Source organism: Rhipicephalus microplus, chromosome 2 (genome assembly GCF_043290135.1).
Source record: "Rhipicephalus microplus isolate Deutch F79 chromosome 2, USDA_Rmic, whole genome shotgun sequence".
Taxonomy (NCBI): Eukaryota; Metazoa; Arthropoda; class Arachnida; order Ixodida; family Ixodidae; genus Rhipicephalus; species Rhipicephalus microplus.
The window spans coordinates 31,138,062-31,151,503 of record NC_134701.1 but is presented as its reverse complement, the minus strand read 5'-3'; positions in this window follow the sequence as shown (position 1 = coordinate 31,151,503).

Here is a 13,442-nt window from a genome sequence, read left to right as displayed (position 1 = left end):
CAGTTTCCTGAACTTTGCCTGCATCAAAAACAGGGCAGCGTTAGCGAGCGTGCCCGCGCGGCTGCCGGGTATGCTTTGATGCCAGTCCAACGGTGCTGTCTTCTTTTGTAAGGCCTTCGGAAACGCCCCCCTGGCAAGCCCTGGTAGGACGGTGATCCTGCCATGCGTCGAAGTGTTACGTCAGTCGTAGACTTGCGCAGCCGCAGTAGTGCAAACCTGGCGAAGACCACGTTAGCTTGCATACAGTTAAGATAGTTTCCTGAGCTTTGCCTGCAGCAAAAACAGGGCAGCGTTAGCGAGCGTGCCGGCGCGGCTGCCGGATCTGCTCTGATGCCAGTCCAACGGTGCTGTCTTCTTTTGTAAGGCCTTCGGAAACGCCCCCCTGGCTAGTCCTGGTAGGACGGTGATCCTGCCATGCGTCGAAGTGGTGACGTCAGTCGTAGACTTGCGCAGCCGCAGTAGTGCACAGCTGCCGAAGACCACGTTAGCTTGCATACAGTTGAAGACAGTTTCCTTAGCTTGGCCTGCATCGAAAACAGGACAGCGTTAGCGAGCGTGCCCGCGCGGCTGTCGGATCTGCTCTGATGCCAGTCCAATGGTGCTGTCTTCTTTTGTAAGATATTCGGAAACGCCCCCCTGGCTAGGCCTGGTAGGACGGTGATCCTGCCATGCGTCGAAGTGGTGACGTCAGTCGTAGATTTGCGCAGCCGCAGTAGTGCACAGCTGGCGAAGACCACGTTAGCTTGCATACAGTTGAAGACAGTTTCCTTAGCTTGGCCTGCATCAAAAATAGGACAGCGTTAGCGAGCGTGCCCGCGCGGCTGCCGGATCTGCTCTGATGCCAGTCCAACGGTGCTGTCTTCTTTTGTAAGGCCTTCGGAAACGCCCCCCTGGCAAGCCCTGGTAGGGCGGTGATCCCTCCATGCGTCGAAGTGGTTACGTCAGTCGTAGACTTGCACAGCCGCAGTAGTGCACAGCTGGCGAAGACCACGTTAGCTTGCATACAGTTGAAGACAGTTTCCTGAGCTTGGCCTGCAGCAAAACAGGACAGCGTTAGCGAGCGTGCCCGCGCGGCTGCCGTATCTGCTCTGATGCCAGTCCAACGGTGCTGTCTTCTTTTATAAAGCCTCCGGAAACGCCCTCCTGGCTAGCCCTGGTAGGACGGTGATCCAGCCATGCGTCGAAGTGGTGACGTCAGTCGTAGACTTGCGCAGCCGCAGTAGTGCACAGCTGGCGAAGACCACGTTAGCTTGCATACAGTTGAAGACAGTTTCCTTAGCTTAGCATGCAGCAAAAACAGGACAGCGTTAGCGAGCGTGCCCGCGCGGCTGCCGGATCTGCTCTGATGCCAGTCCAACGGTGCTGTCTTCTTTTATAAGGCCTCCGGAAACGCCCCCCTGGCTAGCCTTGGTAGGACGGTGATCCTGCCATGCGTCGAAGTGGTTACGTCAGTCGTAGACTTGCACAGCCGCAGTAGTGCACAGCTGCCGAAGACCACGTTAGCTTGCATACAGTTGAAGACAGTTTCCTGAGCTTTGCCTGCATCAAAAACAGGACAGCCTTAGCGAGTGTGCCCGCTCGGTTGCCGGATATGCTCTGAGGCCAGTCCAACGGTGCTGTCTTTTTTTGTAAGGCCTTCGGAAACACCCTCCTGGCTAGCCCTGGTAGGACGGTGATCCTGTGATGCGTCGAAGTGGTTACGTCAGTCGTAGATTTGCGCAGCCGCAGTAGTGCACAAATGGCGAAGACCACGTTAGCTTGCATACAGTTGAAGACAGTTTCCTTAGCTTGGCAAGCAGCAAAAACAGGACAGCGTTAGCGAGCGTGCCCGCGCGGCTGCCGGATCTGCTCTGATGCCAGTCCAACGGTGCTGTCTTCTTTTATAAGGCCTCCGGAAACGCCCCCCTGGCTAGCCTTGGTAGGACGGTGATCCTGCCATGCGTCGAAGTGGTTACGTCAGTCGTAGACTTGCGCAGCCGCAGTAGTGCACAGCTGGCGAAGACCACGTTAGCTTGCATACAGTTGAAGACAGTTTTCTGAGCTTTGCCTGCAGCAAAAACAGGACAGCGTTAGTGAGCGTGCCCGCGCGGCTGCCGGATCTGCTCTGATGCCAGTCCAACGGTGCTGTCTTCTTTTGTAATGCCTTCGAAAACGCCCTCCTGGCTAGCCCTGGTAGGACGGTGATCCTGCCATGGGTCGAAGTGGTTACGTCAGTCGTAGACTTGCGCAGCCGCAGTAGTGCACAGCTGGCGAAGACCACGTTAGCTGGCATACAGTTAAAGACAGTTTCCTGAGCTTGGCCTGCAGCAAAAACAGGACAGCGTTAGCGAGCGTGCCCGCGCGGCTGCCGGATCTGCTCTGATGCCAGTCCAATGGTGCGGTCTTCTTTTATAAGGCCTCCGGAAACGCCCCCCTGGCTAGCCTTGGTAGGACGGTGATCCTGCCATGCGTCGAAGTGGTTACGTCAGTCGTAGACTTGCACAGCCGCAGTAGTGCACAGCTGCCGAAGACCACGTTAGCTTGCATACAGTTGAAGACAGTTTCCTGAGCTTTGCCTGCATCAAAAACAGGACAGCCTTAGCGAGTGTGCCCGCTCGGTTGCCGGATATGCTCTGAGGCCAGTCCAACGGTGCTGTCTTTTTTTGTAAGGCCTTCGGAAACACCCTCCTGGCTAGCCCTGGTAGGACCGTGATCCTGTGATGCGTCGGAGTGGTTACGTCAGTCGTAGATTTGCGCAGCCGCAGTAGTGCACAAATGGCGAAGACCACGTTAGCTTGCATACAGTTGAAGACAGTTTCCTTAGCTTGGCATGCAGCAAAAACAGGACAGCGTTAGCGAGCGTGCCCGCGCGGCTGCCGGATCTGCTCTGATGCCAGTCCAACGGTGCTGTCTTCTTTTATAAGGCCTCCGGAAACGCCCCCCTGGCTAGCCTTGGTAGGACGGTGATCCTGCCATGCGTCGAAGTGGTTACGTCAGTCGTAGACTTGCGCAGCCGCAGTAGTGCACAGCTGGCGAAGACCACGTTAGCTTGCATACAGTTGAAGACAGTTTTCTGAGCTTTGCCTGCAGCAAAAACAGGACAGCGTTAGTGAGCGTGCCCGCGCGGCTGCCGGATCTGCTCTGATGCCAGTCCAACGGTGCTGTCTTCTTTTGTAATGCCTTCGGAAACGCCCTCCTGGCTAGCCCAGGTAGGACGGTGATCCTGCCATGGGTCGAAGTGGTTACGTCAGTCGTAGACTTGCGCAGCCGCAGTAGTGCACAGCTGGCGAAGACCACGTTAGCTTGCATACAGTTAAAGACAGTTTCCTTAGCTTGGCCTGCATCAAAAACAGGACACCGTTATCGAGCGTGCCCGCGCGGCTGCCGGATCTGCTCTCATGCCAGTCAACGGTGCTGTCTTCTTTTGTAAGGCATTCGGAAACGCCCCCCTAGCTAGCCCTGGTAGGACGGTGATCCAGCCATGCGTCGAAGTGGTGACGTCAGTCGTAGACTTGCGCAGCAGCAGTAGTGCACAGCTGGCGAAGACAACGTTAGCTTGCATACAGTTGAAGACAGTTTCCTGAGCTTGGCCTGCAGCAAAAACAGGACAGCGTTAGCGAGCGTGCCCGCGCGGCTGCCGGATCTGCTCTGATGCCAGTCCAACGGTGCTGTCTTCTTTTATAAAGCCTCCGGAAACGCCTTCTGGCTAGCCCTGGTAGGACGGTGATCCAGCCATGCGTCGAAGTGGTGACGTCAGTCGTAGACTTGCGCAGCCGCAGTAGTGCACAGCTGGCGAAGACCACGTTAGCTTGCATACAGTTGAAGACAGTTTCCTTAGCTTGGCCTGCATCAAAAACAGGACAGCGTTAGCGAGCGTGCCCGCGCGGCTACCGGATCTGCTCTGATGCCAGTCCAATGGTGCGGTCTTCTTTTGTAAGGCATTCGGAAACGCCCCCCTGGCTAGCCCTGGTAGCACGGTGATCCTGCCACGCGTCGAAGTGGTTACGTCAGTCGTAGACTTGCGCAGCAGCAGTAGTGCACAGCTGGCGAAGACAACGTTAGCTTGCATACAGTTGAAGACAGTTTCCTGAGCTTTGCCTGCATCAAAAACAAGGCAGCGTTAGCGAGCGTGCCCGTGCGGCTGCCGGATATGCTCTGATGCCAGTCCAAAGGTGCTGTCTTTTTTTGTAAGGCCTTCGGAAACGCCCCCCTGGCAAGCCCTGGTAGGACGGTGATCCTGCCATGCGTCGAAGTGTTACGTCAGTCGTAGACTTGCGCAGCCGCAGTAGTGCAAACCTGGCGAAGACCACGTTAGCTTGCATACAGTTGAAGACAGTTTCCTGAGCTTTGCCTGCAGCAAAAACAGGGCAGCGTTAGCGAGCGTGCCGGCGCGGCTGCCGGATCTGCTCTGATGCCAGTCCAACGGTGCTGTCTTCTTTTGTAAGGCCTTCGGAAACGCCCCCCTGGCTAGTCCTGGTAGGACGGTGATCCTGCCATGCGTCGAAGTGGTGACGTCAGTCGTAGACTTGCGCAGCCGCAGTAGTTCACAGCTGCCGAAGACCACGTTAGCTTGCATACAGTTGAAGACAGTTTCCTTAGCTTGGCCTGCATCGAAAACAGGACAGCGTTAGCGAGCGTGCCCGCGCGGCTGTCGGATCTGCTCTGATGCCAGTCCAATGGTGCTGTCTTCTTTTGTAAGATATTCGGAAACGCCCCCCTGGCTAGGCCTGGTAGGACGGTGATCCTGCCATGCGTCGAAGTGGTGACGTCAGTCGTAGATTTGCGCAGCCGCAGTAGTGCACAGCTGGCGAAGACCACGTTAGCTTGCATACAGTTGAAGACAGTTTCCTTAGCTTGGCCTGCATCAAAAATAGGACAGCGTTAGCGAGCGTGCCCGCGCGGCTGCCGGATCTGCTCTGATGCCAGTCCAACGGTGCTGTCTTCTTTTGTAAGGCCTTCGGAAACGCCCCCCTGGCAAGCCCTGGTAGGACGGTGATCCCTCCATGCGTCGAAGTGGTTACGTCAGTCGTAGACTTGCACAGCCGCAGTAGTGCACAGCTGGCGAAGACCACGTTAGCTTGCATACAGTTGAAGACAGTTTCCTGAGCTTGGCCTGCAGCAAAACAGGACAGCGTTAGCGAGCGTGCCCGCGCGGCTGCCGTATCTGCTCTGATGCCAGTCCAACGGTGCTGTCTTCTTTTATAAAGCCTCCGGAAACGCCCTCCTGGCTAGCCCTGGTAGGACGGTGATCCAGCCATGCGTCGAAGTGGTGACGTCAGTCGTAGACTTGCGCAGCCGCAGTAGTGCACAGCTGGCGAAGACCACGTTAGCTTGCATACAGTTGAAGACAGTTTCCTTAGCTTAGCATGCAGCAAAAACAGGACAGCGTTAGCGAGCGTGCCCGCGCGGCTGCCGGATCTGCTCTGATGCCAGTCCAACGGTGCTGTCTTCTTTTATAAGGCCTCCGGAAACGCCCCCCTGGCTAGCCTTGGTAGGACGGTGATCCTGCCATGCGTCGAAGTGGTTACGTCAGTCGTAGACTTGCACAGCCGCAGTAGTGCACAGCTGCCGAAGACCACGTTAGCTTGCATACAGTTGAAGACAGTTTCCTGAGCTTTGCCTGCATCAAAAACAGGACAGCCTTAGCGAGTGTGCCCGCTCGGTTGCCGGATATGCTCTGAGGCCAGTCCAACGGTGCTGTCTTTTTTTGTAAGGCCTTCGGAAACACCCTCCTGGCTAGCCCTGGTAGGACCGTGATCCTGTGATGCGTCGGAGTGGTTACGTCAGTCGTAGATTTGCGCAGCCGCAGTAGTGCACAAATGGCGAAGACCACGTTAGCTTGCATACAGTTGAAGACAGTTTCCTTAGCTTGGCATGCAGCAAAAACAGGACAGCGTTAGCGAGCGTGCCCGCGCGGCTGCCGGATCTGCTCTGATGCCAGTCCAACGGTGCTGTCTTCTTTTATAAGGCCTCCGGAAACGCCCCCCTGGCTAGCCTTGGTAGGACGGTGATCCTGCCATGCGTCGAAGTGGTTACGTCAGTCGTAGACTTGCGCAGCCGCAGTAGTGCACAGCTGGCGAAGACCACGTTAGCTTGCATACAGTTGAAGACAGTTTTCTGAGCTTTGCCTGCAGCAAAAACAGGACAGCGTTAGTGAGCGTGCCCGCGCGGCTGCCGGATCTGCTCTGATGCCAGTCCAACGGTGCTGTCTTCTTTTGTAATGCCTTCGGAAACGCCCTCCTGGCTAGCCCTGGTAGGACGGTGATCCTGCCATGGGTCGAAGTGGTTACGTCAGTCGTAGACTTGCGCAGCCGCAGTAGTGCACAGCTGGCGAAGACCACGTTAGCTTGCATACAGTTAAAGACAGTTTCCTTAGCTTGGCCTGCATCAAAAACAGGACACCGTTATCGAGCGTGCCCGCGCGGCTGCCGGATCTGCTCTCATGCCAGTCAACGGTGCTGTCTTCTTTTGTAAGGCATTCGGAAACGCCCCCCTAGCTAGCCCTGGTAGGACGGTGATCCAGCCATGCGTCGAAGTGGTGACGTCAGTCGTAGACTTGCGCAGCAGCAGTAGTGCACAGCTGGCGAAGACAACGTTAGCTTGCATACAGTTGAAGACAGTTTCCTGAGCTTGGCCTGCAGCAAAAACAGGACAGCGTTAGCGAGCGTGCCCGCGCGGCTGCCGGATCTGCTCTGATGCCAGTCCAACGGTGCTGTCTTCTTTTATAAAGCCTCCGGAAACGCCTTCTGGCTAGCCCTGGTAGGACGGTGATCCAGCCATGCGTCGAAGTGGTGACGTCAGTCGTAGACTTGCGCAGCCGCAGTAGTGCACAGCTGGCGAAGACCACGTTAGCTTGCATACAGTTGAAGACAGTTTCCTTAGCTTGGCCTGCATCAAAAACAGGACAGCGTTAGCGAGCGTGCCCGCGCGGCTACCGGATCTGCTCTGATGCCAGTCCAATGATGCGGTCTTCTTTTGTAAGGCATTCGGAAACGCCCCCCTGGCTAGCCCTGGTAGCACGGTGATCCTGCCACGCGTCGAAGTGGTTACGTCAGTCGTAGACTTGCGCAGCAGCAGTAGTGCACAGCTGGCGAAGACAACGTTAGCTTGCATACAGTTGAAGACAGTTTCCTGAGCTTTGCCTGCATCAAAAACAAGGCAGCGTTAGCGAGCGTGCCCGTGCGGCTGCCGGATATGCTCTGATGCCAGTCCAAAGGTGCTGTCTTTTTTTGTAAGGCCTTCGGAAACGCCCCCCTGGCAAGCCCTGGTAGGACGGTGATCCTGCCATGCGTCGAAGTGTTACGTCAGTCGTAGACTTGCGCAGCCGCAGTAGTGCAAACCTGGCGAAGACCACGTTAGCTTGCATACAGTTGAAGACAGTTTCCTGAGCTTTGCCTGCAGCAAAAACAGGGCAGCGTTAGCGAGCGTGCCGGCGCGGCTGCCGGATCTGCTCTGATGCCAGTCCAACGGTGCTGTCTTCTTTTGTAAGGCCTTCGGAAACGCCCCCCTGGCTAGTCCTGGTAGGACGGTGATCCTGCCATGCGTCGAAGTGGTGACGTCAGTCGTAGACTTGCGCAGCCGCAGTAGTGCACAGCTGCCGAAGACCACGTTAGCTTGCATACAGTTGAAGACAGTTTCCTTAGCTTGGCCTGCATCGAAAACAGGACAGCGTTAGCGAGCGTGCCCGCGCGGCTGTCGGATCTGCTCTGATGCCAGTCCAATGGTGCTGTCTTCTTTTGTAAGATATTCGGAAACGCCCTCCTGGCTAGGCCTGGTAGGACGGTGATCCTGCCATGCGTCGAAGTGGTGACGTCAGTCGTAGATTTGCGCAGCCGCAGTAGTGCACAGCTGGCGAAGACCACGTTAGCTTGCATACAGTTGAAGACAGTTTCCTTAGCTTGGCCTGCATCAAAAATAGGACAGCGTTAGCGAGCGTGCCCGCGCGGCTGCCGGATCTGCTCTGATGCCAGTCCAACGGTGCTGTCTTCTTTTGTAAGGCCTTCGGAAACGCCCCCCTGGCAAGCCCTGGTAGGACGGTGATCCCTCCATGCGTCGAAGTGGTTACGTCAGTCGTAGACTTGCACAGCCGCAGTAGTGCACAGCTGGCGAAGACCACGTTAGCTTGCATACAGTTGAAGACAGTTTCCTGAGCTTGGCCTGCAGCAAAACAGGACAGCGTTAGCGAGCGTGCCCGCGCGGCTGCCGTATCTGCTCTGATGCCAGTCCAACGGTGCTGTCTTCTTTTATAAAGCCTCCGGAAACGCCCTCCTGGCTAGCCCTGGTAGGACGGTGATCCAGCCATGCGTCGAAGTGGTGACGTCAGTCGTAGACTTGCGCAGCCGCAGTAGTGCACAGCTGGCGAAGACCACGTTAGCTTGCATACAGTTGAAGACAGTTTCCTTAGCTTAGCATGCAGCAAAAACAGGACAGCGTTAGCGAGCGTGCCCGCGCGGCTGCCGGATCTGCTCTGATGCCAGTCCAACGGTGCTGTCTTCTTTTATAAGGCCTCCGGAAACGCCCCCCTGGCTAGCCTTGGTAGGACGGTGATCCTGCCATGCGTCGAAGTGGTTACGTCAGTCGTAGACTTGCACAGCCGCAGTAGTGCACAGCTGCCGAAGACCACGTTAGCTTGCATACAGTTGAAGACAGTTTCCTGAGCTTTGCCTGCATCAAAAACAGGACAGCCTTAGCGAGTGTGCCCGCTCGGTTGCCGGATATGCTCTGAGGCCAGTCCAACGGTGCTGTCTTTTTTTGTAAGGCCTTCGGAAACACCCTCCTGGCTAGCCCTGGTAGGACGGTGATCCTGTGATGCGTCGAAGTGGTTACGTCAGTCGTAGATTTGCGCAGCCGCAGTAGTGCACAAATGGCGAAGACCACGTTAGCTTGCATACAGTTGAAGACAGTTTCCTTAGCTTGGCAAGCAGCAAAAACAGGACAGCGTTAGCGAGCGTGCCCGCGCGGCTGCCGGATCTGCTCTGATGCCAGTCCAACGGTGCTGTCTTCTTTTATAAGGCCTCCGGAAACGCCCCCCTGGCTAGCCTTGGTAGGACGGTGATCCTGCCATGCGTCGAAGTGGTTACGTCAGTCGTAGACTTGCGCAGCCGCAGTAGTGCACAGCTGGCGAAGACCACGTTAGCTTGCATACAGTTGAAGACAGTTTTCTGAGCTTTGCCTGCAGCAAAAACAGGACAGCGTTAGTGAGCGTGCCCGCGCGGCTGCCGGATCTGCTCTGATGCCAGTCCAACGGTGCTGTCTTCTTTTGTAATGCCTTCGAAAACGCCCTCCTGGCTAGCCCTGGTAGGACGGTGATCCTGCCATGGGTCGAAGTGGTTACGTCAGTCGTAGACTTGCGCAGCCGCAGTAGTGCACAGCTGACGAAGACCACGTTAGCTGGCATACAGTTAAAGACAGTTTCCTGAGCTTGGCCTGCAGCAAAAACAGGACAGCGTTAGCGAGCGTGCCCGCGCGGCTGCCGGATCTGCTCTGATGCCAGTCCAACGGTGCTGTCTTCTTTTATAAGGCCTCCGGAAACGCCCCCCTGGCTAGCCTTGGTAGGACGGTGATCCTGCCATGCGTCGAAGTGGTTACGTCAGTCGTAGACTTGCGCAGCCGCAGTAGTGCACAGCTGGCGAAGACCACGTTAGCTTGCATACAGTTGAAGACAGTTTTCTGAGCTTTGCCTGCAGCAAAAACAGGACAGCGTTAGTGAGCGTGCCCGCGCGGCTGCCGGATCTGCTCTGATGCCAGTCCAACGGTGCTGTCTTCTATTGTAATGCCTTCGGAAACGCCCTCCTGGCTAGCCCTGGTAGGACGGTGATCCTGCCATGGGTCGAAGTGGTTACGTCAGTCGTAGACTTGCGCAGCCGCAGTAGTGCACAGCTGGCGAAGACCACGTTAGCTTGCATACAGTTAAAGACAGTTTCCTTAGCTTGGCCTGCATCAAAAACAGGACACCGTTATCGAGCGTGCCCGCGCGGCTGCCGGATCTGCTCTCATGCCAGTCAACGGTGCTGTCTTCTTTTGTAAGGCATTCGGAAACGCCCCCCTAGCTAGCCCTGGTAGGACGGTGATCCAGCCATGCGTCGAAGTGGTGACGTCAGTCGTAGACTTGCGCAGCAGCAGTAGTGCACAGCTGGCGAAGACAACGTTAGCTTGCATACAGTTGAAGACAGTTTCCTGAGCTTGGCCTGCAGCAAAAACAGGACAGCGTTAGCGAGCGTGCCCGCGCGGCTGCCGGATCTGCTCTGATGCCAGTCCAACGGTGCTGTCTTCTTTTATAAAGCCTCCGGAAACGCCTTCTGGCTAGCCCTGGTAGGACGGTGATCCAGCCATGCGTCGAAGTGGTGACGTCAGTCGTAGACTTGCGCAGCCGCAGTAGTGCACAGCTGGCGAAGACCACGTTAGCTTGCATACAGTTGAAGACAGTTTCCTTAGCTTGGCCTGCATCAAAAACAGGACAGCGTTAGCGAGCGTGCCCGCGCGGCTTCCGGATCTGCTCTGATGCCAGTCCAATGGTGCGGTCTTCTTTTGTAAGGCATTCGGAAACGCCCCCCTGGCTAGCCCTGGTAGGACGGTGATCCTGCCACGCGTCGAAGTGGTTACGTCAGTCGTAGACTTGCGCAGCAGCAGTAGTGCACAGCTGGCGAAGACAACGTTAGCTTGCATACAGTTGAAGACAGTTTCCTGAGCTTTGCCTGCATCAAAAACAAGGCAGCGTTAGCGAGCGTGCCCGTGCGGCTGCCGGATATGCTCTGATGCCAGTCCAAAGGTGCTGTCTTTTTTTGTAAGGCCTTCGGAAACGCCCCCCTGGCAAGCCCAGGTAGGAGGGTGATCCTGCCATGCGTCGAAGTGGTTACGTCAGTCGTAGACTTGCACAGCCGCAGTAGTGCACAGCTGCCGAAGACCACGTTAGCTTGCATACAGTTGAAGACAGTTTCCTGAGCTTTGCCTGCATCAAAAACAGGACAGCCTTAGCGAGCGTGCCCGCTCGGTTGCCGGATCTGCTCTGACGCCAGTCCAACGGTACTGTCTTCTTTTATAAGGCCTTCGGAAACGCCCCCCTGGCTAGCCCTGGTAGGACGGTGATCCTGCCATGCGTCGAAGTGGTTACGTCAGTCGTAGACTTGCGCAGCCGCAGTAGTGCACAGCTGCCGAAGACCACGTTAGCTTGCATACAGTTGGAGACAGTTTCTTGAGCTTTGCCTGCAGCAAAAACAGGGCAGCGTTAGCGAGCGTGCCCGCGCGGCTGCCGGATCTGCTCTGATGCCAGTCCAACGGTGCTGTCTTCTTTTGTAAGGCCTTCGGAAACGCCCCCCTGGCTAGTCCTGGTAGGACGGTGATCCTGCCATGCGTCGAAGTGGTTACATCAGTCGTAGACTTGCCCAGCCGCAGTAGTGCACAGCTGGCGAAGACCACGTTAGCTTGCACACAGTTGAAGACAGTTTCCTGAGCTTTGCCTGTACCGAAAACAGGACAGCGTTAGCGAGCGTGCCCGCGCGGCTGCCGGATCTGCTCTGATGCCAGTCCAACGGTGCTGTCTTCTTTTGTAAGGCCTTCGGAAACGCCCCCCCTGGCTAACCTTGGTAGGACGGTGATCCTGCCATGCGTCGAAGTGGTTACGTCAGTCGTAGACTTGCGCAGCCGCAGTAGTGCACAGCTGGCGAAGACCACGTTAGCGTGCATAGAGTTGAAGACAGTTTCCCGAGCTTTGCCTGCAGCAAAAACAGGGAAGCGTTAGCGAGCGTGCCCGCGCGGCTGCCGGATCTGCTCTGATGCCAGTCCAACGGTGCTGTTTTCTTTTTTAAGGACTCCGGAAACGCCCCCCTGGCTAGCCCTGGTAGGACGGTGATCCTGCCATGCGTCGAAGTGGTGACGTCAGTCGTTGACTTGCGCAGCCACAGTAGTGCACAGCTGGCGAAGACCACGTTAGCTTGCATACAGTTCAAGACAGTTTCCTGAGCTTTGCCTGCATCAAAAACAGGGCAGCGTTAGCGAGCGTGCCCGCGCGGCTGCCGGATCTGCTCTGATGCCAGTCAAACGGTGCTGTCTTCTCTTGTAAGGCCTTCGGAAACGCCCCCCTGGCTAGCCCTGGTAGGACGGTGATCCTGCCATGCGTCGAAGTGGTTACGTCAGTCGTGGACTTGCGCAGCCGCAGTAGTGCACAGTTGGCGAAGACCACGTTAGCTTGTAGCTTGCATACAGTTGAAGACAGTTTCCCGAGCTTTGCCTGCACCAAAAACAGGACAGCGTTAGCGAGCGTGCCCGCGCGGCTTCCGGATCTGCTCTGATGCCAGTCCAACGGTGCTGTCTTTTTTGTAAGGCCTTCGGAAACACCCCCCTGGCTAGCCCTGGTAGGACGGTGATCCTGTCATGTGTCGAAGTGGTTACGTCAGTCGTAGATTTGCGCAGCCGCAGTAGTGCACAGCTGGCGAAGACCACGTTAGCTTGCATACAGTTGAAGACAGTTTCCTTAGCTTGGCCTGCAGCAAAAACAGGACAGCGTTAGCGAGCGTGCCCGCGCGGCTGCCGGATCTGCTCTGACGCCAGTCCAACGGTGCTGTCTTCTTTTATAAGGCCTTCGGAAATGCCCCCCTGGCTAGCCCTGGTAGGACGGTGATCCTGCCATGCGTCGAAGTGGTTACGTTAGTCGTAGACTTGCGCAGCCGCAGTAGTGCACAGCTGCCGAAGACCACGTTAGCTTGCATACAGTTGGAGACAGTTTCCTGAGCTTTGCCTGCAGTAAAAACAGGGCGGCGTTAGCGAGCGCGCCCGCGCGGCTGCCGGATCTGCTCTGATGCCAGTCCAACGGTGCTGTCTTCTTTTGTAAGGCCTTCGGAAACGCCCCCTTGGCTAGTCCTGGTAGGACGGTGATCCTGCCATGCGTCGAAGTGGTTACGTCAGTCGTAGACTCTCACAGCCGCAGTAGTGCACAGCTGGCGAAGACCACGTTAGCTTGCATACAGTTGAAGACAGTTTCCTGAGCTTTGCCTGTACCAAAAACAGGACAGCGTTAGCGAGCGTGCCCGCGCGGCTGCCGGATCTGCTCTGATGCCAGTCCAACGGTGCTGTCTTCTTTTGTAAGGCATCGGAAACGCCTCCCTGGCTAGCCCTGGTAGGACGGTGATCCTGCCATGCGTCGAAGTGGTGACGTCAGTCGTAGACTTGCGCAGCCGCAGTAGTGCACAGCTGCCGAAGATCACGTTAGCTTGCATACAGTTGAAGACAGTTTCCTGAGCTTGGCCTGCAGCAAAAACAGGACAGCGTTAGCGAGCGTGCCCGCGAGGCTGCCGGATCTGCTCTGATGCCAGTCCAACGGTGCTGTCTTCTTTTGTAAGGCCTTCGGAAACGCCCCCCTGGCTAGCCCTGGTAGGACGGTGATCCTGCCTTGCGTCGAAGTGGTTACGTCAGTCATAGACTTGCGCAGCCGCAGTAGTGCACAGCTGCCGAAGACCACGTTAGCTTGC